We start from the raw sequence: 27,153 nt of genomic DNA, 5'->3' as shown, positions 1-27,153 counted from the left end.
AGTTGTTAATGAGATGTTTTCCACTCCTTTTTGCGGTGTGTCTTCTACATCCTGTGTTCATTTCACACCTATAGCGCTGGCCCTGGGTGAGCCAAGGGCTGTGATAGGGTCGGGGATGCTATACATGGGGGTGACTGGTGCTCGGTGGAGGCTGCCCCCCCACTCCCATTCCTACCTGTCTGCCCAGCCCATCAGAATTTCTGGATCTGTTAGCCTCTAGCTGGGGAGACAAGACAGACCCAGCATAAACCAGTTAGGGCCACGTAAGGGGTGAGTGAGCCAGCCTGGCCTGTAGCGCTGCCTGCCGCTCATTCCAGGATGTCACTGGAGGGTCAGCTCCAGTGGGTGAGGTGGCATGGCTGTGGCTCTGATCCTTCCAGCGGACCCTTGTATGCAGCCCCTTATCTTAATTAATTAATTAATTAATGTCTTTTTTGGGCCGCACCCACAGCATATGGAGGTTCCCAGGCCAGGGGTTGAATCGGAGCTACAGCTGCCGGCCTATACCACAGCTCACAGCAATGCCAGATCCTTAACCCACTGACCAAGGCTAGGGATCGAACCCTCATCCTCTTGGATACGAGTCAGGTTCTTTAACCACTGAGCCATGACGGGAACTCTAAGCCCCTTATCTTTAATGGGAGCTCAGAACCTTGTCCTGGCCATGAGGGCTGATGCATCCTGTGACTGAGCCCAGGGCAGGGCATTTGTGGTGTGGCTGCTGGTTGTCCTGGGGGGCTTTGAATTTGGGACTCGAGATGTTTCCGTGAGGGGAATGACAGGAACTTGGGATGCTTCTTTGGCCAAAAAAAAAAAAAAGATCAAGAGAGAGACTTGTAGAGTTCCTGTGGTAGCTCAGCGGAAATGAGTCCGACTAGGAACCATGAGGTTGGGGTTCGATCCCTGCCTTTGCTCAGTGGGTCAAGGATCTGGTGTTGCCATGAGCTGTGGTGTTGCTCACAGATGTGCCTCGGATCTTGGCGTTGCTGTGGCTGTGGTGTAAGCCGGCAGCTACAGCTCTCATTGGACCTCTGGCCTGGGAACTTCCATATACTGCAGGTGTGGCCCTAAAAAGCAAAAAAAAAAAAAAAAGGGAGAGAGAGAGAGAGACTCGTGTCTAAGCCTAGTTTGGAAATGGCATTGCTCAGCTGCAGAGGTCTTCAATGGCTTGAGGTGGGATGGCCAGTGGGATTGGCAGCCGGAGGTGGAACCCACACCCGTGGCCTGCCTGGCTGTGGATCCTGCCCCTGCTGGGTGTGTGTCTTCATCTCCAAATGGAGATGACCGTCTCTGCTTCGAGGGTGGTGAGATTAACTGAGCTCATCTGTGAAAAATCCCTTAGCGAAGTAGTTCCCACTGGGGGCAGTTCTGTCCCCAGGGGACACTGGGTGGTGTCTGGGAACATTTGTGATTGTCACGACTCGGGGTGTACCTGGCATTGAATGGGTGGGGGCCAGGGTGCTTAGCGCCCAGGACGCCCCCCACCCTCCCCAGTGACCTGGCTCTGATGTCCTCATGTCTCCCAGGTCCAGGGAGAGTGTTCAGAGATCACAGCAGCGATTTTTCTCTGCGCCTCCATCTTTCCTTGACTGGGAGTCAAGGTGTTGCAAGAGAAGTTTCTAAATCACTTTCCATTCCAGAATAGCCCATGGTTTTTATGCTGCTGTTCCACGTTAGTGCCGGGAAGGAAGTTTAGGAGCAATTGAAGTTATGAGAAGGCACTTTGAAAATCAGCAAAATCAGAGTTCCTGTCGTGGCACAGTGGAAACGAATCCACCTAGGAACCATGAGGTGGCAGGTTTGATCCTTGGCCCTGCTCAGTGGGTTAAGGATCTGTCGTTGCTGTGAGCTGTGGTGTAGGTTGCAGACTCGGCTCAGATCCCGCATTGCTGTGGCTGTGGTGTAGGCGGCAGCTACAGATCTGATTCGACTCCTTGTCTGGGAATCTCCATATGTCGTGGGTGTGGCCCTAAAAAGCAAAAAAAAAAAAAAAAAAAAAAGCAAAAAAAAAAAAGAAAAGAAGCTGTTCTTTTCCTGGGGTGTCTTTATTTTAAATGGGTGTGTTGAAGGGTTTGGCTGGGGTTCTAGGGGCCAGGCAGCCAGGGTGGTGTTCCTGGCGGCAACTGAATTGGAAGCAGCCAATCCAGAACTGAGAGCCCTGTAGCCTGTTCCACATGCCTCGTCTGGGGTCCTCCTCCTGCAACTTGGGTTTTTCTGGGAGCCACCTGCGTAAGGACTGTGGTTCTGGGGTGAGCAGTGCCCCAGGCTCTCGCTAGGGCCCTGGTAGGACTTTGTAGAGTGGAGTTTGTAGATCTCTGGGAAGAAGGACTGGGTTTGGTATCCTTGGTGTAGCTGCTGAGACACAGGGGGACCGAGAGCTGCTGCCTTGGGTTCCAGCACTTGCTCCTGAGGCTCCAGGTCTCTTCGTGTACATTAATTTGGCCTTCAGCCAAAAGAAGACCAGAAGGAGTTCCCTGTAGGCTCAGTGGGTTAAGGATCTGGTGTTGTCACTACTGTGGTTCGGGTCACTGTTGTGGTGCAGGTTTGACCCTTGGCCTGGGAACTTACAATGTGGCCAAAAACAAACAAACAAAAAACAAAAGAAGGCCTGAAAACTTTGAATTGGCTAAGCTGCATCAACAGTTTTCCTAACAGACGTCCTAGAGAGATATTGTAAAAAAAATAATTTCTCTTCCTGGCATAAAAATCAGCAGTTACAGCGATGCCAAACCAAGACAGTGTAGTCTCTAGGGAGCATCTGATGAGTGTGTGTGTCCATTGTGGAATTTGTGAGGGTCTCTGTATGTTCCTGGGGTTCAGTGGTTGGCTTGGGGGTGACAGGACATTCTCCTGACCCTGGGAGGCTGATGGGGTAGTTGTGGAGGCAACGACCCCCATGTGGGACTGGCGATGTGGCCCTGGGACCGACAGGCCCTAGTCCTGTCACACAGGCTGGGCGTCTGGGAGGCTGGGACCTCAGTGTGGTCAGGATGGTCAAGGGCAAGAGCGTGGGGGTTGCTGAGTGTCCTGACCCCACCCCACACACTGGGCAGGGGTGAAAGACTCAACCCCGCACTCCCCTTCCTCTGCCTGTAGTGTTGGCTGAGAACCTTCATCTCCCTGGCCTGTGGTTTCACCTGAGCCTTGCTGGGCTTGGGGTGCAGCCTGCAAACTCAAATCAGGGCTGTGGAGATGGCCTGGCATGAGTGGGTTTCTCAGGAAACCGCTGGAACCGTTGGCTCTTTGCCTCAGAGGAATCTGCATTTAAGATCTCCTCCCTGGGCACAGAGCAGCCCCATGGCCCTTGCCTGGGGTAGAGAACACCTGGCTGGTGTCCCCTCACTGCTGACGTCACACCCTGAAGCTCACCCCCTTGCGGCTCTCTCAGGGGAGGCCAGCAGGGGGAGGTAGTGATGGCCTCTGTGGGACGATCAGAGATGGATCTGATGGCAGAACCTGGGGAGTGGTGCTCCCTTCACGGGATAGACAGTGAAGGCCTCTCCCAGGTGACGTTTGGGCAAAGGTCTGAATGATGTGCTGAACCAAGCAGCTCTGGGATAAGAAGCTTCACAGGGACGAACAAAGAGTATGTGCAAAGGTCCTGGGGCAGAAATGAGCTTGTCCTGTTTGAGGATCAGAAGACAACCAGTGTGGCTGGAGCATGATGAGCTAGGAGGAGAGCAGAGGTTCACAGAGGCCAGACTGAGTGACTCTGCCACTTGGGCCACAGTGAGGCACTGGACCCCATTAAAGGCAGAAGCCTTGGGAGGCAGTGATGGTATCTGAGACTTATGTGTTTTAAAGGACTCCTGTGAAGGCTGTTGGGAGGGAAAACAGGGAGAGGACACCAGCGGGCATCAGTTGAGCCATGACAGTGGCTCAGAAGGTGGTCTGGGCTGGGCCCGAGGACGACCAGACTTGGGGTGGATTTTGGAGGCAGACCTGCTGGGCCTCACAAGTGGATTGGATGGGAGGGAGATAGGAACCTGACTCCCAGGTTGGAACAGGGGGTTTCAAACCCCAGCTTCATCATTCCTCTCCAACTGTGTGACCTTGGGCAAGTCACTTAACCTCTCTGGGCCACCTCCTCTTGAGCTGTGATAAGGTGACACAGGCTAACTGAGAAGATTGCTGTGAGTGGAAGTGAGTTCATATGCCTGGAACAAGGGCACAGTTCCCTGTGAATGGTCATGTTGTGGTTCGGGTGCCTGAGGAGGGACCATGTCCCGCTGGTTGGGTCAGCCAGTCTTCCTGTCCTTTATTGTTCTCCATTTTTAATCCTCTTGTTTGGAATGAATTGAGATCCCTATGATGGAGCAGACCATTTCCACCCAGAAACAGGACTTTGAAGTGGGGAACCTCTTGCAGAGCCCAGGGCCCCCGAGGATTTGTGCAGATCCCCTCTCTATGAGCAGCTTGGGGTTTCCGCACTGGGAAGAGGGCTGGGGGCAGGTCAGTCCTGGTGAGAGTCGTTTCTTTGGCTGAAGGAGGAAGTAGGGTTCTGTGTGGAAGCCTGGGATCCTGGTGCCAGGCAGGGCACAGTGTGGAGATCATGCCTGCCAGGCAGATCTCAAATGCTGGTGATGTTTTTGTTTGTTTCGGCTTTTTAGGTCTGCACCCGAGGCATATGGAAATTCCCGGGCTAGGGGTCCAATCAGAGCTACAGCTTCTGGCCTGCGCCACAGCCACAGCAATGTAGCATCTGAGCCGTATCTGCCACCTACACTGCAGCTCTTGGCAATGCTGGATTCTTAACCCACTGAGTGAGGCCAGGGATCAAACCTGCATCCTCAAGGATACTAGTTGGATTTGTTTCCTCTGAGTCACAGTGGGAACTCCATCAAATGCTGTTTTTAATACTGTCATTCTTCAAAGTGGGGTTTGCACAGTCCTGTGTCTTTTTATGATCTGTGTTATGAAAACTCTGGAGCAGCCGTGGTCTCCTCTCTGGCCTTTGTTTCAGGGAGGATATCAAACGAGATAGCATGCGGTCCTGGTGATGGAACTTTCTGAAGGATATTTGTAAATTTAGATGGGGAAGGCACTTGTTAGTGACTGTCGTTGTGCTGGTTCCCTTTGTTTTCTTTTTTAAACCTTTTATTAGGGAAAATTCAAACATATACACAGGTGGACAGAATAGGATAAAGAACCTTATGTATTCATCACTCAGCCCCAAACCATCAACCTATATGGCAATTTGCCCTTTTGCCCATGATGAAATATCCCCCATATTGCTTTTTAAAAATTTTTATTATTATTATTATTTTTGGCCGTTGTCTCCGGCACGTGAAAGTTCCTGGGCCAGGGATCAAACTTGCACCACAACATCAACCCAAGCCACAGCAGTGACAATGCCAGATCCTTAACCTGCTGTGTCACCAGGGAACTCCTGAGCTTGTTTTATTTTTTAATTATTTATTTATTTATTGGTCTTTTTGCTATTTCTTTGGGCCTCTCCTGCGGCATATGGAGGTTCCCAGGCTAGGGGTCGAATTGGAGCTGTAGCCACTGGCCTATGCCAGAGCCACAGCAATGTGGGATCCGAGCCGCTTCTGCAACCTACACCACAGCTCACGGCAACGCTGGATTGTCAACCCACTGAGCAAGGGCAGGGATTGAACCCGCAACCTCATGGTTCCTAGTCGGATTCGTTAACCACTGCGCCAGACGGGAATTCCTGAAGCTTGTTTTATAGCTTAATATGTGGTCTATCCTGGAGAGTGTTCTATGTGCATTGAGCAGAAAGGGTGTTTTGCTGCCATTAGATGGGTTTATCTATAGATGTCTGTTGCCTTGTAGTGTTGTTCAAGTCTTCTGTTTTTTTGTTGATCTTCTGCCTTGTTCTATCCATTACTGAAAGTGGGACCTTGCTGCCTCCAACTATTGTTGAATTGTTTATTTTCCTCTTCATTTCTGGCAGTTTGTGCTTCATGTATTTTGGGCTCTGTTATTAGGTACATATAAGTTTATAGTTGCTATATCTTCCTGATGGATCGGCCCTTTTGTCAGTATAAAATGGCCGTCTTTGGAGTTCCCGTTGTGACTCAGCAGTAACGAACCTGACCAGTATCCATGAGGACTCAGGTTTGATCCCTGGCCTTGCTCAGTGGGTTAAGGATCCAGTGTTGCCTTGAGCTGTGGTGTAGGTCACAGACTCGGCTTGGATCTGGCATTGCTGTGGCTGTGGTGTAGGCTGGCAGCTGCAGCTCCAATTTGAGCCCTAGCTCAAATAGTTCCTTCCATAGGCCACAGGTGTGGCCCTAAAAAGCAAAAAAAAAAAAAAAAAAAAAAAAAAAAGGCACCATCTTTATCTCTACTAACACTTTTATTTTATTAAAAAAACTTTTTATTTAATTTTTTTTCTTTTTTGATTGTCCCACAGCATGTGGTGTTCCTGGGCCAGGAGTCAGATCTGAGGCACAGCTGCGATCTACACCACAGCAAGCCCAGATCCTTTAACCTTCTGTGCTGGGCTGGGGCAAACCTGCATCCTTGTGCTGCAGAGATGCCGCTGATCCTAGCTGTGCCACAGTGGGCACTTTTATTTTAAAGTGTATTTGGTGTGATATTAGTATAGCCACTCCTGCTTTCTTATGGTTGCTTCTTGCACGTTATACCCTTTCCCATGCTTTTATTTTCTACCCTTTTATTTTCAGCCTACTTACATTTTTGAATCTTAAGAGTGGACCGCATACAGTAGAATCTTTTTTCTTCCTCCAGTCTGGTAACCTGTCTTTTTTTTCTTTTGGCTTTGGCTTTGGCATGCAGTGATGTGATATGGGATCTCGGTTGCTAGGCCAGGAATTGAACCTGGGCCACAGGGGTGAAAGCACTGAGTTCTAACCCTTAGACCATCAGGGAACTCTTCAGATAATCTGTGTCTTCTGATTGGATTGTTTAATCTATTCACAATTAACTCATTATTGATATAGTTGGATTCATGTCTGCCATTTTCCTTTATTTCATCCGACGTCTTTTGCTCCCCTCGTCCTCCTCTAGTGCTTGCTTTCTTTTGCAGTAAGTGAATATTTTCTAGTGTAATGTGTAAGTTCCTTTAATGGGCAGTTCCTGTCATGGCTCAGTGGTTAAGAACCCAACTAGTATTCATGAAGATGCAGGTTCGATCCCTGGCTTCGCTTAGTGGATTAGGGATCCGGCATTGCCGTGAGCTGTGGTGTAGGTGGCAGATGCTGCTTGGATCCTGCGTTGCTGTGGCTGTGATGTAGGCCAGTAGCTACAGCTTTGATTCGACCCCTGGCCTGGGAACCTCCATATGCTGTGGGTGCAACCCTAAAAAGACCAAAAAAAAAGTTCCTTTAATGATTTTTTTTCATTATATTTTTGGAAGTCTATTCTTAGTGGTTGCTCTAGGTCTTATATACATCTTAACTTATCAGAATCTACTTTTGATTCCTAGCATTATTTGAAGCAAGTCTATATGGATTCCATTTGAATGGTGATTAATCAGGATTAAACTCCTTTGATTCATTAAGTGGCTTAGGTGGCTTGGGTTTTTCAAGGATGCTGATGCATCTGTTTGCCTGAATGGTGCCCTTCTTTTGTTTCTTCCTCTTCACATTCTGTGAAATGAAGGTTTCAAAGGACCCATAATAACCAAAAGTATTTGTGAAGCTCTGCCTTTCCCGGATCAGGCTTGGGAAGGCCCTGCCTCCTGTGTCATCCCTCTCTTGGTGGTTTTGGCCTCTTTTCTTCTCCCTTGCCCTATCTAAGCTGACTGGCTTGAGGCCCTGATCCTGCCTCAGGATTCCAAATCTGGGTCAGTGTGTCATGCCCCCTTGGAGGCAGATCTTCGGGCCTCAAGGAGTCCTGGGTGCAAAGAAGTCCCAGGTCAGCCTCGGATCAGTGCGGAAGGCCAGCGGGACAGTTGATGCTGTGACTTGGTTGTTTACCGTGGGTCTTTCTGTGGGAGCCTAGGTGGGCAGCCTGAGGGATAGTGGTCAGGATGGCACCAGGCAGGGAGTTAGGGGCAGACAGAGTGGGCGCCTCTGGTCACCGACAGCGTGGGCAGCCACAGTGTTCCGGGTACATTTAGTTGAAACTTCAAAGCAGCATGGAGGCTTTTTTTTTTTTTTTTCCTTTTCCCACCTTACAATTTTAATCATTCCCTCTCTCTGTTTTTGGTGGTGACGTGCAGTGGCTTGTTGTGGGATCTCAGTTTCTAGACTAGAGACTGAACCCCAGGCTGTAGCATCGAAGTGCTGAGTCCTGTCCGCTAGACCACCAGGGAACTCCCAGCATTGAAATTTTGATCAGAACTTTGGGAGCTGCTCTTGCTTTATTTTCTGGCTTTTTTTTTTTTTTTTTTTTTTTTTTTTTTTTTTTTTTTTTTAGTGGCAGCTTTCTTTTTTTTTCTTTCTTGGCCGCTGCATGGCATATGGAGTTCTCAGGCCAGGGATCAGATCTGAGCCACAGTTGAGACCTATGTCACAGCTGTGGCAACGCAGGATCCTTTAATCTGCTGTGCCAGGCAGGCCAGGGATCAAACCTGCGTCCTGATGGTGCAGAGGTGCCGTCTGTCCTGTTCACAGCAGGAACTCCAGTAGCAGCCTTATTATGTATAACTCACATACCATACAAGTCACCCTTTTCTTTTTTAAATTTATTGGGTTTTTTTTGTGGCCACTCCTGTGGCATGTGGAAGTTCCCGGGCTAGGGATTGAACCTGTGCCACAGTTGCAGCAGCCCTGGATCCTTAACCTGCTGCATGCACCACATGGGAGCTTCTAGCAAGTCACCCTTCTGAAGTGCACAGTTCAGTGTTATGAGTGTATTTACAGGGGTCACCACCATCGAATTCCAGAAGGAAACTCCATACCTGTTAAATAGTCACTCCCATTTCCCAGCCCTGGACAGCCAAGAATCCACTCTTTGTCTCTGTGGATCTGCCTGTTCTGGATGTTTTATATAAATGGAATCACACGCTGTGTGGCCTTTTGTGTCTGGCTTCTCTCCCTGAGCATCGTGTTCTCAGAGAGGATCTGTGCTGTAGCCAGTGCTGGTGCTTCGTTCCGTTCTTTTTTACTTTTCTGGCTGCCCCGCAGCATATGGAGTTCCTGGGCCAGGGATTAGATCTGAGCCACAGTTGCGACCTACGTCTTGGCAATGCCGGATCCTTTAACCTGCTGGGCTGGGCCAGGATCAGACCTGTGTCCTGGTGCTGCCGAGGCACTGCCCATGGCCTTGCGCTACATCGGGAACTCTATGTTCTCCTCTTAACATGCACTTAGATTATCTGTGTTTTTTCTCTTTCAGCAACATTGCCACAAGCATCCTGGTGCTCTCCTTGAGGTGGACTTGTGCGAATGCGGTTGCTCGGAATGTGGGCTTCTTTTTTATTTTGAGGGTGTTGCTCAGTGGTCCACAGAAAGGTGGTCTGAATGGATGTCTCTGCCATCACACCGGCAGCAGCCCCAGCTTTTGTCCCTCCTCATCTGTCACCCCCTAGTCACTACGTTTTCGAATGGCTATTTCATAGCTATCATCCATGTGTTGAACTGGGGTGTGTGGTTTTTTTCTTGACTTATAACAGGGTTCCTTTTTTTTTTCCCCCTCAACAAGAAGCCTTTACATTTTTATTACTGAGGCAAGCACTATGCAGAAACACCAACACAAAGAGGACCCATTTCCTGACACATCAGACTGTGGCTGTGCTGTTTTCAGAGTGATATGGTAGGATGCAGGCGACCGCCGCACAGCATCAGTATCTGCGCCACCTCGCGTGCCGATCGCTCCTTATAGACCCAGTGTGGTTTTTCTCCAATGTCTTCTTTTCGCGGTGTACCTGATTTTATTACCGGTATTATTCAAATCCATTGGGGGCTGGGATGATCTTGCTTTTGTTTCTTGGCCAGGCATCGCTTGAGCCTCAGGGTCTTGTGAGAAGACATGGAGAGGACATGGCGAGGAGGTAATTCATCCGCAGATGGGGTGGCGGAGAAGAGAAGACTCTAACAGGGTTCCTTGACCTGAGCACTGTTGATATCTCTGAGCTGGATCCTTCTGGGCGAGGCCACCCCACCCCCGCCCCCTCGATGTGAGGAGCCCCTTCCCTCCCCCAGTCGTGACAACCACAGATATCCCCAGACATCGCCAAGTGTCCCCTCTGGTTGAGAACCAGTGCTTTATAATAACCCTTTCTATATAGGGCTATTAGCATCTTTTGTTGTGTTACATCTCTTTCTCAGTTTCTCATTTATCTTTCAGCTTTATTTTTGGATGTGCTGTGACATAGAATATTTTAAAGTTTATTGTCAGATTTGTCATTTCCTTTAAAGCACCTGGTCTTGTGACCTGCCCAGAGAGGTCTTCCCTTCCCTAAGATCGTCCAGACTTTGGCCTGCTTCTTCCCTCTCTGCGCTTTTATGGCTGGAAGCACCGGGCGGAGACAGAGAGATGTGTGTTTTCCGTGTGGCTCCTTGCTGGTATGCACAGGCTGGTGAAGCTAGTGGTTAGGCCACTGATCTTGAGCTGGGCTTCCCTGTCGCTAGGTATGTGATCCCTGCTCTGTGCCTCAACTTGCCCGTCTGTGAAATGGGCCATGAGAACAGTACCTGCTTCCTAGGGCTTTAGGGCTGATGGGACATGCTGGGTGTTTAGAGCTGGGCTCACACACGGGTTACCTGTGCCCCCCATCATTGGCCTTTTTATCGTACTGGTCATCCCTGGTCCTTGTGCTAACTCTGAGGGATGCCCCAGGCGAGCTCTAGAAGGAGGATGCTGCTCAGGGCTGGTGAACCTGTCCAGTGTCCCCAGGGCGGTGGGTGAGGGGCAGGGTCCTCTCTGGGCTCAGAACGTGTATACACGAGCATCGCCTGGCCCCACCCGGCGCCTACCCAAACGCCCACAATTAATTACGAGGCACATTCGTAGAGGAATAGGAAGATTATTTTGTTAATGATTATGGTTTTAAAGGGTTAGTCATGGAACATCCAAGACCTATACACACGAGTAAAGAATGGACTGGTGTTTTGAGCGTCTGCCAAGACCGGCCTTCTGGCTGGGTGGGGAGCCTGCTGGGGTGCCCCTCCCAGGGCGTTGGCATCTGCCCCTCTCTGCGTGGTGGCAACTCCTTGCCCGGGCTGCGGGCCAGGGGGACAGGTGGACTTTGCCTAGGCTGCTTCCCTGACCCTCCAAGCCTAGTCAAGACATAGGTGGGCTGGCAGGCTCTGTTCTTGTCCATGGTGCTCCGAAAGCAGGTGCTGGCAGCCTCCTGGCTCCCTGGCCTTTCGCCCACGGGCTTCCTTTTATTTTTATCTTTGTAATCCAAGTGCTTCCTTTTTCTTTTTCTTTTTCTTTTTTGGGCTGCATCTATGGCATGCGGAAGTTCCGGGGCCAGGGATGGAACCTGCGCCACAGCAGTGACAGTGCCAGAACCTTAACCCACCGAGTCACCAGGGACATTCCTCTTTTTCTTTTTTCTTTTTTTTTTTTCTTTTCTTATTTATTTATTTATTTTTTGCTTTTTGCTTTTTAAGCCTGCACTCGCGGCATATGGAGGTTCCCAGGCTAGGGGTCCAATTGGAGCCATAGCTACCGGCCTATACTGCAGCGACATCAGATCTGAGCCACGTCTGTGACCTACACCACAGCTCATGGCGACGCTGGATCCTTAACCCACCGAGTGAGGCCAGGGATCAAACCCGCAACCTCATGGTTCCTAGTCGGATTTGTTTCCGCTGCGCCATGACGGGAACTCCCTTTCTTTTTATTTTTTTGGCAATTTTTAAAATTTTATTTTTTAATAATGATTTTAATTTTTTCTATTATAGCTGGTTTACAGTGTTCTGTCAATTTTCTACTGTACAGCAAGGTGACCCAGTTACACATACATGTATGCTTTCTTTTTTCTTGCATTATCATGCTCCATCATAAGTGACTTGATATACTTCCCAGTGCTATACAGCAGGATCTCATTGCCTTATCCATTCCAAAGGCAATAGCTTGCATCTGTTAACCCCAAATTCCCCCTCCATCCCACTCCCTCCTCTTCCCCCTTGGCAACCACAAGTCTGTCCTCCATGTCGATGATTTTCTTTTCTGTGGAAAGGTTCATTTGTGCCGTATATTAGACTCCAGATATAAGTGATAGCATATGGTATTTGCCCCTCTCTTTCTTTTTAAATAAAAATTTTTGGGAGTTCCTGTTATGGCTCAGTGGAAACCAATCTGACTAGTATCCATGAGGACACAGGTTTGATCCCTGGCCTTGCTCAGTGGGTTAGGGATCTGGTGTTGCCGTGAGCTGTGGTGTAGGTTGCAGGTATAGCTCAGATCTGATGTTGCTGTGGCTGTGGCATAGGTTGGCAGCTACAGCTCCGACTGGACCCCTAGCCTGGGAACCTTCATATGCCGTGGGTGTGGCCTTAAAAAGATGTAATTTTGGCTTCACAGGAAAGTTGCCAGAGTGGCGCCAAGGATTCCTAAGCACCTTCTCACTCGGTTCCCCGGTTAACTTTCCACTCGACTTGCTTTATTCCCCTTTTCTCTGCACGTGTTTTCCTGACCTGTTCCAAAGGGGTGCCCCCCTCACCTCTAAAATCTTCAGTGGTCGTCTCTTCTGAGCAAGGGGTTTTCTTATCAAATTATCACAATCAGGAAGTTAATTCCCAAAATTCTCAGAGGAAAACCCAGGCTCACAGCTGGTGCTAAGTCCTCATGTTGCTTTCGTGTCTGTTAATCTGGGTCAGTTCCTGATCTGCCCTTGGAGCGCATGGCCTGGACACTGGAAGAGAGAGACCCACCTTCGTGTGCAATGTTGCACAGTGTGGGTTTGGCTGCTGGTCCTCACATGTCGGGCAGGAACCCCCCAGAAGCGATCTCAGGTCCTTCCCGGTGTATTGCACCTGGAGCCCGATTCTGGTGACGCCCGCCTAGCCCCCTTGGTTCAGGGGGTGTCTGCCAGGCTTCTCCACCCTGAAGTTACCGTGGTACCATTTGTAACTGCTAAGATTCTGGGCGGAGGTCCTCAGAGACCACGTCGGCACCCTGTTGCTATTCCAGCTGTTTGTTGGAGCAGCCATTGTCGATGGATCCGTGTCCAGCGGGGTTTGCCTAATCCCACCATTCCTTCTGCAGGTACTGGTTGCCTTTCTATTCTGAGGAAGAAACAGCTGTTTGTTTCTTGTTTGTTTATATCAGTGAGGATACACACATCCTTACCTGCTTTGGCAGATTGTATAATCCATTGCTCTTATTGTTTTTAGCCCATTGGTCCCAGGTTTATCCAGAGGTTCCTTATGTCCTTCTGGCCTGTCCCCGCCAGCCTCTGGGTGCTTCCCTACCTTTGGGTAGAGTGAGGTGCTCCAGGCCCGTCCTGTACTCTCCCACCCCAGCTCTGGGCTTGACCGCATCTGCAAGGAGCCCCTGGTTCTTGTGGGCAGCGCATTTAGAAACCAAGTTCTGAATGTTCGGTGTGCTCATTGCCGGGGGTTGGGGGGTGTCTTTGCTTCTGGGTCCTCCCTTCTGGGAAGGAGGTGTGTAAATAAATCCACATGTGCATACATTCCTGTGTCTGTGTGTACAGATGACACACAGACACCCACATCCATTCCTGTCCACATGTACACACTAGTGCCCATGCGTTCGCACTCATACCTCCACCTCCAGCCCCTCACTCGGTCTGCTTGCCGCCGTCCCCTTTCCTTTTCTGTGACTCCTGCTCTGTGTTGAGAACCCTGTGTACCCACCGTCTAAGAAGCCTCTGGAGTATATTAGTGTTTGTTTCATCTTTATCTCAAAGGCATATACTTGAAATATGGTTTGGTTTGTTTCTGTTTGTATTTCATTGTGGGTTTCCCTTCCCCCTCAACTCTCGTAGATTTCATTCATTCCCTCCTTCCTTCCGAATGTGGGACAACCACATGGCTCTGTTCCAGGGTGGAGAGTGCAGAAAGGTGTCTGGAGAGAAGTGTCATCACCCCACCCTACCCTCCCTCTTGCAGGGAACGATCTTGTTAGTTTCTGTCTCAGAGGAGCGGACATGTGTATTTCCTTTTATTTTTTTTACTTCTTTTTTTTTTTGAATTTTACTATGTTTATAGTTATACAGTGGTCATCTCAACCCAATTTTAAAACATTTCTGGCCCAAACTTCCAGTCCATCCTCGACTTTTTATTTTTAGATTTATTTTTCATTGAAGTATAATTGATTTACAGTGTTGTGTTACTTTCTGCATACAGCAAAGTAATCCAGTTAGACATATATATACAATCTTTTTCATGTTCTTTTTCCATTATGGTTTATTATAGGCTATTGAACATAGTTCCCTGTGCTGTACAGGAGGCTCTTGTTTATCCATCCTGTATCCAGTAGTTTGCATCCACTAATCCCAAACACCCAGTCCACCCCTCCCCTGTCTCTTCCCCCTTGGCAACTGCAAATCTGTTCTCTGTGTCTATGAGTCTATTCTATAGATAGGTTCATTTGTGCCACATTTTCAATTCCACACATAAGTGATATCATATGGTATTTGTCTGTCTCTTTCTTTCTTTCTTTTTTTTTTTTTTTTTTTTTTCCCGTTCTAACAACCTTCTTTGGGACACCCTTGATCAAATCCCCTTTCAGAAGCCTAACACTTTCTTTCTTTCTTTCTTTCTTTTTTTTTTTTTTTTTTTTTTTTGTCTTTTTGCTATTTCTTTGGGCCGCTCCCGCGGCATATGGAGGTTCCCAGGCTAGGGGTCAAATCGGAGCTGCAGCCACTGGCCTACGCCAGAGCCACAGCAACGTGGGATCCGAGCCGCATCTGCAACCTACACCACAGCTCACGGCAACGCCAGATCGTTAACCCACTGAGCAAGGGCAGGGACCGAACCCGCAACCTCATGGTTCCTAGTCGGATTCGTTAACCACTGCGCCACGACGGGAACTCCTGTCTGTCTCTTTCTTTCTGATTTACTTCACCTCATATGATAATCTCTCGTTGTATCCATGTTGTTGCAAATGTCATTATTTTGTTCTTTTTTATGGCCAAGTAGTATTCCATTGTATGTGTGTACCAGTCTTCTTGATCCATTCATCTATTGATAGACATTTAAGGTGTTTCCACAGACGTGTGTACTGTCTTATATCCCCAGCTTTGTTACGGGAAAGTGACGTAGTGGGGATCACTCTTGCACTTTGCTCCTTTCACTGTGTAGCGTAACCTGGAAACTGCTTTATCTGGCCATAGAGATGTGTGCTCTCCTGCACAGCTGCATGGTGTCCACGGGGGGGCGCAGCACAGTTAACCTAGCCTCACCCCTGAATGGGGCTTGGGCTTGTCTCTTAACTGGTAAAGACACTGCTGCCGTGAATACCCTAGCGTAGAGGTATTCTTGGAAGAGTATCTTCAGGCTCAGTTATTAGAAGTGGGATCGCTGGGTTGAAAGATAAGTGCAAATGTGTTCTTTTAGCTTCTGCCATGTTCCCTCCCAGGAGGTGGAATCACTTTACTCACAGCAGCACCAAAAGGGCCTGGTCCCCGCAGCCTCACCAGCAGGGCATGCTGTTTTATTTAAAACATGCGGATCTGAGCGGTGAGCACTGGGGTCTCAGTGTAGTTTCAGGTGGCATGTCTGAAATTAGGAGTGAAGCTGAGCATCATTTAATGTGTCACAAGCCAGTTTTAGATCTTTCCTGTGAATAGTCCGTTTATGGTTTTTGCCCACTTTTTGGTTGGATTTTTGACCTTTCCGCTTCTAATTTTTAAAGCTTTTATGTGTCTTAGGAAAAAGAGCCCTTTGTAGCATGCATTACAAGTATTTCCTCTCAGTTTCCCTGTGCATTTTGACTTTTTTTTGGTGTTGAAAAATCTTTGGATATAGTCAGATTTATTTATCATTCCTTTTATTGCCTCTGGGGGTTGAGCCATAGTCGGAAAGCCATTGCCTCTATGAAGTTTCCTACATGTTTCCTGCCAGAGCTCAGGGTTCCTTGTGGCGAATAGTGGCAAATAGTCAGGTGAATGGACCTGACTTGACCCTTTCCTAAATGGTGACCCACCTGTCCCAGCCCCGCTGATTAAATTCGCCCTTACCCTGTGCTTTGAGATGCCACCCTCATCTCCCCCTCTCCCTGATCTACGGTCCCCCAGTCCTGGAGAAAGTCACCCTCCAAGACAAACACATGCACTCACCTTCTTTTGTAATGTGCTAAGTGTGTGCCATGTGCCCTGTGGAACTTGGCAGATTGCTTCCAGGCGTCTCAGGTTCTCTAGATCCAGCTGGAACCTTCTGGTCCCGGGGCTCTCTGGGAAGCCTGTTTCTTTAGCCCACCCCTGCTGCCAGCCTTTCGTGCTCCGGACCCTGCAGAGGCAGATCCTGCGGAAGAGTCAGGGTGGATGGGTGGGCCGTGTGTCTGGAAGGGGGCAGGTGCTTTTTAAAAAAGAGAAGATGTTGGCCACATTACCTTGGAAGAAGTCCTGGGTGGCCACTGGGAGCCGGCCATCAGGTTTGCCTTCCTTGCCCATGCGAGGCTCTTAGATGACAAGGCCCACGACAGCTGCTTTACTGTATGCCAGGGTCTCCTGGGGATGCTTCTGGCCATGGCCGGGTATGGTAACCTCCACTTCACAGATAAGGACACCGAGGCACAGATTAGGAACTTGCCCCAGGTCACACGGCTGGGCTGGGGCCTGTGCTGGTCCCCACAGCCCCACTGTGGCCTCCAGAGAATGGAGGAGGTCATGCCATGGGAAGCGTGATCACCAGAACTGTTTGTGAGGCTCTGCCACCCTAAACCCCTTGCTGGGGTTTAGCTTCTCTCTGCCGCTGTAACCTTGAGCATCTTCTCAGGTGCTTGTTGGCCACTTGTATATCTCCTTCAGGGAAATGTCCATTCAGATCCTTTCCCCATTTGTGAATTAGGTTATTTGTCTTTGTTGTTGAACTGTAAGAATTCTTTATGTATTCTGGATATAATTCCCTGTGCAAATATCTTCACCTGTCCTGTGGGTTGTCTTCACTTTCTTCATTATGTCCTTTAAAGCACAAAGTCACTTTATCTATTTTTCCTGTTTTGTTGTTTGTGCTTTTGGTGTCGTATCTAGAAACCATTGCTAATCCCAGGTTGCAAAGATTAATTCAGGTGTTTTCTTCTAAGAGTTTTAGAGTTTTAGCTCTAACGTTTAGATCTATGAGTCAGTTTTGAGTTAATGTCTATCTGTGGTGTGAGGTAGGGGTCTGGCCTCATTCTTTTGCATGTGGACAGCCAGTTTTCCCAGCACAGTTGGTGAAAAGACTGTTCTTTACCCATTGAACAGTGTCGGCGACCTCGTTGAAAACCAAATAACTTTATTTATTGACTGATACTGTAAGATCATTTTTAATTTTTCATTATTTTTTTTTCTCCTCCCACTTCTGATAGGGAGTTCCTGGGCTAGGGATCAGATCCAAGCTGTAGTTATGTTCCTTAACTCACTGTGCTGGGCTGGAGGTCTAACCATTGTCCCAGTGCTCCTAAGACACCATCAATCCTGTTGTGCCACAGTGGGAACTCCCAAGGTCATTTTTTAAATTAAAGTGTTGTTGATTTACAATATGTGCCAGTTTCTGCTGTTTAGCAGAGTGACTTAGTCATACACACACATATATATATATACTTCTTTTTTTTTTCATATTATCTTCCATCATGGTCTATCTAGGAGATTGGATATGGTTCCCTGTGCTGTACAGTAGGACCTCATTCTTTATCCATTCTAAATGTAATACTTCGCATCTACCAACCACAAACTCCCAGTCCATCCCACTCCCTCCCTTCTCCCCCCTTGGCAACCACAGATCTGTTCTCTATGTCTGTGAGTCTGTTTCTGTTTTGTAGATCAGTTCATTTGTACCGTATTTTAGATTCCACATATAAGTGATATCATACAGTATTTGTCCTTTTTCTGACTTACTTCACTTAGTATGATAATCTCTAGTTACATCTGTGTTGCTGTAGATGGCATAATATTTCATTCTTTTTTATGGCCGAGTAGTATTCCATTGTGTATAGATACCACATCTTCTGTATCCATTCATCTTTCCATAGATGTTGAGGTTGTTTCCATGTCTGGGCTATTGTGACAGTGAACATAGGGGTGCGTATATCTTTTTTTTTTTTTTTTTTTTTTTTTTTTTTTGCTTTTTTAGGGCCACACTTGTGGTGTATGGAAGTTCCCGGGCTAGGGTTGAATCAGGGCTGCAGCTGCTGGCCTATGCCACAGCCACACAGCATCTGAGCCAGCACCATAGTTTGGATCATGGTAATGTCAGATCCTTAACCCACTGAATGAGGCCAGGGATCAAACCCACATCCTCATGGATACTAGTTGGGTTTGTTACCGCTGAGCCATAGTGGGAACTCCAGGGATGCATGTATTTTTGAATTCTAGCTCTGTCCAGATATACTTCCATATACTTGTGGGAGTGGGATTGCTGCATCATATGGTAGTTCTATATTTAGTTTCCTGAGGAACCTCCATACTATTTTCCATGATGTTGGTACCAATTTACATTCCCACCAACAGTGTGGGAGAGTTCCCTTTTCTCCTCACCCTCGCCGGCATTTGTTATTTGTAGACTTATTAATGATGGGCCTTCTAACCGGTGTGAGGTGGTAGATACCTCATTATAGTTTTGATTTGCATTTCTCTAATAATTAGTCATGTTGAGCATCTTTTCATGTGCCTACTGGCCATCCATATGTCTTCCTTGGAGAAATGTCTATTTAGGTCTTCTGCCCATTTTTCAATTGGGTTGTTTATTTGTTTTTTTTTGTTGTTGTTGTGTTGAGTTGTATGAGTTGTTTGTATATTTTAGAGATTAAGTCCTTATTGGTTGCATTGTTTGCAACTGCTTTTTCCCATTTCATAGGTTTTCTTTCTTTCTTTTTTTTGGTATGGCTTCCTTTGCTGTGCAAAAGCTTGCGAGTTTGATTAGGTCCCTTTGTTTATTTGGGGTTTTATTTCTATTGCCTCAGGAGACTGATCTAAAAAAAACACTTGTATGGTTGGTGCCAGAGAATGTTTTGAAAAACCCACAAACTTTAAATGTATGGGTTTCTTTTCGGACTGTCCACTGTCTTCCATTGAGCTCTCTGTCCCCGCTTCGGCCAGGACCACAGTGTCTTGATCACTGTAGCTTTGTCACCCTGAGTTATTTTATGTCTAGTCTTAGGGATGGACGTTAAAGAAAAATGATGTGGTTCTTACATTTCCAGGTAAGGAGATCAGAGCCTTCTTATTCAGGATCCAAGCAACCCGGGTGCCTGCCACCTCCCTGGCCGAGCCATTGTGACTTCTGCAGTTGGATTTTGTTGTCCATGCAGGTATGGAGGGTTTGGTGAGATATTTGCAACAGGAGGCTTTTTTCCCAGGATGGAAGGGCTGATGAAAATGTCAGTTTTTCAGGTCTTTCAAACGGGAAGCACTCGTTCAGCAGGTTGGGCCTTTAATGGATCCTGAAACTGGATGGCCGACTGGCTTCAAGTTGCTTTTTCTTTTCTTATCGGTTTGGATCTTTTTACAGCCGGACTCTCCTCTTCCAGCTCGAACCTGCTGTGCAGTGAGCTTCAGAGGACAGAGATAGCAGTTGTTTTCTTTGTTTTGTTGTTGCTTTTGGCTTTTGATATTTTATTTTGAAATAATTCCAGAGGCTTGGAAATGTTGCAAAGACAGAACAGAGAGTTTCCGTGTACCTTTCAGCCACCTCTCCCCCAACCCCCACCTTAGCACCTAACAGACTGCAGAAGCACCACCCAGAGTAGGCAAGGAACGTGAAGGAGTCAGAACTGCAGATTTTATTAGGATCCTACCAGTCGGCCCCCTTAACATCCCTTTTCTGCCCCAGGACCCCATCCTGGACCCCACAGTGAGGTAGGCGGCAGGCTTGAACTCCTCTGGTGGGCTGGGGGTGGGGGCGGGTGTGTTTCTCTTGTCTGTCTTGACCTTGGCACTTTTGGCGAGCTCTGCTGGGGAATTTTCTAGAGAAGGTTATGCATCTGGGGGAGGTTGCCCCAGGGCGAGGTGTCCTCAAAGCTGCTGCTGTGCCTCTTCATAGGTTGGGATCAGCCTTCACCCTTTGGTTAAGGTTCCGCCGCCCCGGGGTCTCTGCCAGGGTACAATTTTTGTCCCTCTGGGACCTTGAGACAAGGCACCCTGTTTCTCCTCAAACGTTTGCCTGGTGAGTCCATCCTCTGCAGAGGGTCTTTCCTGCCGCAGTGGTTACTGTGCAGATCTCATGTTGCCTTCACTCCTGTGTTGATGAGCTAGAATTGTTTGTAGGAAAGAGCTGTCCCTTCTCCCCTCCCTTATACCACGTTGGGAATTCCAGGAAAGACGGGATATGTTTATGGCATCCTGTGGCTTCTGGGCCGGAACTGTCACTCCTCATCCTGTTGACCCAGTTGTCCTTGCCTTGGTTGTCAGTCGCCCCTTCGCCAGGCTCCTCCCCTTCCTGGGTGTCCCCATCCTTCTCCGGGGAGCGCTGATTCCCGGACTTGGGGAAGGATGTTTATTTCTTTTTTCTTTTTTTCCTTTTTTATTACAGTTGATTTACAATGTTCTGTCAATTTCTGCTGTACAACAAAGTGACCCAGTTATACATATATACGTTATATGTATTCTTTTCCTCACATTATCCTCCATCATGTTCCATCACAAGTGATCGGATGTAGTTCTCTGTGGTGTACAGCAGGATCTCATTGCTTATCCACTCCACATGCTATAGTTAGCATCTACCAACCCCAAACTCCCAGTCCACCCCACTCTCTTGGGGAAGGATATTTAAAAGCTGAGATTGGAGCTCCCTGGAGGCTCAGTGGGTTAAGGATCTGGGGTTGTCAGTGCTGTGGTGCAGGTTCGATCCCTGCCCTGGGGACTTCTGCGTGCTAGAGGCATGGCCAAAAAAAAAAAGCTGCGATCTCGGTGCTGATGTGTTCAGTGCTGGGAGTGGGGTGGGAAGTGTGTGTGTGTGTCCTGCCTCCTGGCCTGTCAGTCCACACAGCCTGGAACAGAGAAAGCTGATCCCTGCACACAGGACATCTGTATTTATTTCTTTGTCTCTGTCTGTAGTTTTCAGAAACCCACATATTCATGCTGATTGGATAATAGAGGCTCTGGGTGGCCTCCCTGCCTCAAGAGGGTCACACAGAGCCCCCACAGGCCAGGCTGGGCAGGAGGAGGTGCCAGGCCCCTTTTGAGGGCCACTTGGGGTATGTGGGTGAGAGGAGAACAGGCTGAGTGGGGTGCTGAGCCCCCCTGGGTCGGGTAACACACACAGGCGAGGGCTCCCTTCCTTTTTGGGCAGAGGATACCCATCAGCTCTGCACCTCTTGGACCCCCGACCCAGATCCAGGGCCCCCCTGGGCCATGGGAGTAGTGTGAGTGGACCCCCTCCAGGGTCAGCCGTGGGTGGCCTAGAGTTGATAGGACCAGGGACCCAGGAGACCCCACCTGGGCTAGGGGGGGCCATGCCCATGGGTCCTTAGAGATGCCAGCAGCTGGCAGCAGTTCCTGGTGCCTCAGCATGGAGGGACAGCTGATGCTTTTTCTCTGTTCCTGCTGCTTCTTCCTGGCCCACCTGCCTGCCCTTTGCAGACGTGGCGGAGGAGGAGGTGGAGGAGCGGCAGCATCTGTGGCCTGGCGGGCACCTCGGAATAACATCATCTGAGTGTCAGGTCGTGCTTTTTTAAAGGAGAAATGGTCTAACTGCGCCTTTTCGGGCTGGTGGTCTGAGGCCTTGTGCCACTAGCCTGTCTCCTTGCTGCAGCCGGACGCCCCCTCCCCAGAGTTCTGTTCTCAGTGCCTGGCTTTCCCAGGACCTGCCGCCAGGCCAGCAAGAGGCACCAGCCCTGGGCCCTTCCATTTTGTTTGCCTTTTTAAAATTGCTTAGACTATTTTTTTTTTTTTTTTTTTGGTCTTTTTGCCTTTTTCTAGGGCCGCTCCCACGGCACATGGAGGTTCCCAGGCTAGGGGTCCAATCGGAGCTGTTGCTGCTGGCCTACGCCAGAGGCACAGCAACGCGGGATCCGAGCCACATCTGTGACCTACACCGCAGCTCACGGCAACGCTGGATCTTTAACCCACTGAGCGAGGCCAGGGATCAAACCCGCAACCTCATGGTTCCTAGTCAGATTCGTTAACCACTGAGCGATGACGGGAACTTCTGCTTAGACCATTTTTAAAGTGGTTCTAGATTTACAGAGAAACTGAGGCTGGTAGGGAGAATTCCCTACACCCTTGACCCCAACACCCAGTCTCCCAATATTACGTTTTACACGAGGCTGGAACATGCGTTGCAGTATTGAGCCAGGATGGCTACACTCTCATTAACTGGAGTCCGCCTTCATTCATGTTGCTGTGTTTCCTACCCCTCATCCCATGTCTTCTGTCCCAGGCCCCCGTCCAGGACCCACGGGCCATTCAGCTGTCACATCTCCTCAGGCTCCTCTGGGCTGTGACCGTTCCCTTGACTTTCCTTGTTCCTGAGGCCCTTGGCCAGTTGGAGGAGGACAGTGGTCAGAGGTTTTGGAGAATTTCCCCCAGTGGGAATTTGGTGTTTTGCTCCCGGTCAGACTGGAGCGCTGGGTGCTGGGAGGAGGACCACACGGGAGGGGACGTCTCATCCGTCGTATCGGGGTGCCTGCCATCAGCCTGGCTCGTCACTGCTGGTGTTGACCTTGGGCCCCCTGGCTGCTGAGATTGTGCTGGTCAGATGTCTCCACTGTAAAGTCACGCCTCCCTGCTTTCCATGCTGTCCCCTTTGGGGGGACGTCACTGTGGCCAGCCCACACTTACAGGCCCTCTGATTCCTCACCCCTGGCTGCCCTGTGCTGAGCAGGTTGTAACCAGGGAGGTCAGGCCTCCAGTATCTCCGAGTCCCCAGGGTGGGGATAAGCTGGCAACAGGGGCTCTCAGTCTCCTCGCGGGAGCAGGGGAGACAGATGAGCCTCGCCCTGTGTGGACAGCAGCCTTGCCGTGGTTCTGGCCTGAGAACTGAGCCTTGACCTCAGCCCCCGAGCTTCCAGCCTCCTATCCTGGGGTCAGTGCTCTTGTCCCCCAGAGCACAAGGGCAGGAGACCCTCCGGTCTCTGTGGCCACTCAGCCCCAGGCAGCAGCAGACTGGGGTCTGCCAAGCCGAGGACCACAGGCTTTGGTGGTCTCTACCTTAACAGCCCATGGTCCATCTGAGGAGACCGCGTGCAAAGAGGGCGTGACAAGTGACGAGGGAGCATGGTTGCATCAGACATGAGTGGACGATGGGCTGCGGGCAGTGGGCGTGAAACAGTCCCTCTCCTCTGCCATCTGGGAGCTGCACGTGGCAGCCGCCTTAGCAGTCTTCTTTTGCTGCTGTGACAAATGACCACAGACTCAGTGACTTCAAACGACGCAGTCCTCATCTCTCTGTCCTGGAGGCTAGTGGTCTGCCATGGGTCTCACGGGGCTAGAGTCCAGGCGTGGGCAGGGCCGTGTTCTTTCTGGAGGTTCCAGGGGAGAATCTGGTCTTTGTCTTTTCCAGCTTCTAGGGGCGCTGCATCGTTGGCCGGTGGCTGTCCTTCTGTCTTCAGAGCCCAGCACTTTGCCCTCTGCCTCTGGCCTCCGTTCTTCTCTGACTCTGGCCCCCCTGCCTCCCTCTTAGAAAGACCCTAGTGATGACACTGGGTCCCCCGATAACCTAGGGATCGTCTCCCATCTTAGGATCCTTCACTTAATCCCATCTGCAGACTCTTTTGCCACAAAAGAGAACATAGTCACAGCTCCTGGGGATTAGGATGGGGACCTCCTTGGGGGCCATTAGTCCACCGGCCGCAGCCCCCTGGAGAGGTGCCAGAATAATCGGATCCCCGGGCTTCATTCGGCTCTTGTCTATTGGGCTGGCGGGGCCGTGGGGCCGGCAGCAGCAGCACCTGAGGCCCAGCATTTCCACAGCTCAGCATGGCCTTTCAGCCCAGGGCTTGTGACCTGTTAGAAAACAGTGAAGTCATGTCCAAGCATTTAAAAAACCCGATTAAAATAAGATAGACGAGGTCAGCACAGGTTGCCTGTTGAAAGGGTATTTGTAAAACTCGTGCTATTTACAGTGCCTGGAGAACGGGGGGAAAGGGTGTGGGGACCGAGTTCCACACCCCCAGGGCCCCAGGGGCAAGCTGCCCTGCCCAGAGGCTCGGCCCGCAGCAGCCACTTCCAGCCCAGGCAGCATGTGCAAAGGCCCAGGGTCCTGCAGACTCCAAGCCACTGGGAGGTCAGGTGGCTGGGAGGTGGGGGCAGAGAGGGCAGCTGGGGCCGGGCAGCCGGAGCCAGATTGTCAGAGCCCTGGGGCCACACCCTACCTTTAGAATCTGTCCTGCAAGTGTCCCCTGAGCCCAGCTGTGAATGACCCAGTCCCCTGGCCACACTCTGTCCTATGCTCTCTGCCCCCTAGGGGTGTAGGTGGCAGTTACTTCACAGCATTTTCTGTACAACTGTCCTCTTCAGAGGACACCTGCCCTGCTTGCGGGGGTGCGGAGGAGGCAGAGCTTCTTGTAGTCCTCCCACCTAAAGGTGTGCCCCTAAAGGTCTCCAGAAGCTGCTGCTGCTTCTTTTTTTGTCTTTTTAGGGCCACACCCACAGCATGTGGAGGTTCCCAGGCTAGGGGTCTAATCGGAGCTGTAGCTGCCGGCTGACACCACTGCCATAGCCATGTGGGACCTGAGCTGCGTCTGCGACCTACACCACAGCTCAGGGCAAGGCCAGATCCTTAACCCACTGAGCGAGGCCGGGGATCAAACCTGCATCTTCATGGATGCTAGTCAGATATGTTTCCACCGAGCCACAACGGGAACTCCTCCAGAAGCTTCTTTGGGTTGATTTGACTGTTTCTAGAGACTCTTGCTTCCTCAGCTACTGATTTTTAGGAGCTGAGCTTAAGACAGGCATCATGAGAAGGACTGATTGGGGAAGGTGCTCCTGGTGATGGATTTCCTGGCTCTTGGACAATGGCGAGGATTTGGAATCATCCAAACAGAAGCCAGGGTCCCTGGGCTACTGCAGCTGCTAGGGGCGTAATTTGGAGTGAAGACTTAAGCATGACATCAATTTAGTTAATCAAGCTTTTGTTTTATGCATTTTAGGAACCATCACCATTGTTAGAACCCGATAGAAACCCTAGCCGGTTATTGGACCATCTCCCTGCAGCCTTGCTACCCACTAGGAACCAGGAACTTTGAAGTAAGTGCATGCGCGCCCTCAGCCCCAGGGCTGCTGGTGGAGAAGGTGGCCCCATTTGGTTCTGAGTTCCTGGGGTGTCCAGAGAGCAGATGCCCTAGAGGAGCCTGGACCCTTCCGGGTGGTTCTGCCAGACGAGCCTTCCCTGTCCATATGCACCACTGTTGCACTCTGGCCCCTTAGCATCTGAACACCTGTGCCTCACTTCTAGAAGCCCTGAGAACCATTGTGTATTTGGGGGGCCACCAGGGTAGCCCAGGAAGAGCTGCCCTGTCTGTCATGTGGAACAGGCCCTGGACAGCGGAATACCACTTGTGGCCTCACTGAGGGTTATATATCCGCCACCCTATGTTCTGCTGGAAATGACAACCAGTCGCAGGTAGGGGAGGGTCTCTAAAAAGGGAGCATTATTTTACTCTTTTATTTTTTTTTTGGCTGCATCCATGGCATGTGGAGGTTCCAGGGCTAGAGATTGAACCTGCGCCGTGGCAGCGAGCTGAGCCACAGCAGTGAAACTTTGGGTACTTAGTCCATTGCGCCACAAGGGAACTCCTCTCCTGTACTTTTCTAACTAACCAGGGACAGAGGGTTTTCCAGAGGTGGCTTCTGATGGTGGCCTAAGGTGGTCACTGGTAAGAACAGAGGGAGCAGCCTCGTGGTCAGCACCTGAGGGACGGGGTGACTGGGGTTAGAGGGGTGTTCCATGTGGGACAAGCTGTCCCTGTGTTCCCGGCCACTCCTGGTGGCCTGAGAAAGGCTGGCTGGGTGAGAAAGGTGCATGTTCAGTGCTGATCTTGGACGGAGGCTCCTCCCAAGGCCGTGTGGCTAACGAGGGCCGAGTGTGAACTGGAACGTGGCCTTTTCTATTCTGCCAGGATTTAGAAACCCAGGAACTGGGCTGTGGAGCTTGGGTTACCCTTTCCAAGCGGTGGAACAAAGGGTTGGCTCCTCAATAGGGTAGACTTCAGGCATCTGGGTCTGGGGCCGGCAAACTGTGACCCGAGGGCCAATCGGCCCCCTGTCCCCGTCTGTTCTCATAAGTAGGGTTTTATCAGCACAGAGCCCAGGCCCACTCCCTTCCCTCTCCCTCCACATGGTGGTGAATTTGAGTAGTTGCGACAGAGCCTGCATGGCCTGCAAAGCTGAAGACATTTACTCTGCGGTCCTGCCTGAAAAAGGTGGGCCAGCCCAGTCCCCACCGGCTTGGCTTGTCGCTGGCTGGGGCTGGGTGGACCAGGCCCTTCCTGACTGGTTCGGGAGTGGTCAGTTCTGACTGTGTCCCAGAGCACTGCTTTCCCCTCAAAACTCAGGCTCTCGTGCAAGACACTCGGTTCCCTGAAACTGGTTATTCTCCCTCTCTTTGTAAAAAATTTTATTGGAGTACAGTTGACTTCCAGTGTTATTTAATTCCAGGTGTACAACCAAGTGATCCAGTTATACATAGACATACATTCATTCTTTTCAGAGTCTTTTCCCATATAGGTTATTACAGAATATTGAGTTCTCTATGCTATACAGTGGGTCCTTGTTGGTTATCTATTTTTTATAGGGTAGCGTGTTTATATATTAATTCCTGCCAATTTGCCAACTCCTAACTTCTGTCTCCCCCCACATTTCCCCTTTGGTAATTGGAAGTTTGATTTTGAAATCTGTGAATCTATTTCTGTTTTGTAAACAAGTTCTTTCATATCTTTAAAATTAGATTGTACATATATAAGTGGTATCTTACGGTATTTATCTGACCTATTTCACTTAATATAAGAATCTCTAGGTCCATCTGTATTGCTGCAAATGGCATGATTTCATTCTTCTTTATGGCTGAGTAATATTCCATTGTACATATGTACCACATTTTCTTAATCCATTCATCTGTCAGTAGGCATTTAGTTGCTTCCATGGCTTGGCTGTGAATAATGTTGCTGTGAACATTGGGGTGCATGTAGCTTTTTGAATTATGGTTTTCTCTGGATCCAGTG

General features: G+C 49.6%; 1 protein-coding gene and 1 pseudogene across 7 annotated transcripts in view; one reads left to right on the top strand and one right to left on the bottom strand.

Moving 5' to 3' along the window:
• Nucleotides 1-27,153, top strand: part of KDM4B (lysine demethylase 4B) — a 143,503-nt gene that overhangs the window by 12,117 nt on the left and 104,233 nt on the right. For 3 of the 7 annotated variants that reach the window (XM_021084032.1, XM_021084029.1, XM_021084037.1), the window contains exons 2-3: nucleotides 19,195-19,302; nucleotides 25,084-25,180. The exons of 2 other annotated variants lie outside the window; for them this stretch is intronic. The gene's annotated coding sequence lies outside the window, so the exon portion shown is untranslated. The remainder of the gene's footprint in view (nucleotides 1-19,194; nucleotides 19,303-25,083; nucleotides 25,181-27,153) is intronic. 2 more of the 7 variants (XM_021084033.1, XM_021084030.1) reach the window with 1 other exon arrangement.
• Nucleotides 8,397-11,329, bottom strand: LOC110259355 (annotated as a pseudogene).

Source organism: Sus scrofa, chromosome 2, assembly GCF_000003025.6.
Source record: "Sus scrofa isolate TJ Tabasco breed Duroc chromosome 2, Sscrofa11.1, whole genome shotgun sequence".
Taxonomy (NCBI): domain Eukaryota; kingdom Metazoa; phylum Chordata; class Mammalia; order Artiodactyla; family Suidae; genus Sus; species Sus scrofa.
Note: the sequence above shows the minus strand (reverse complement) of the source record. Positions and strands in the feature narration are given on the sequence as shown.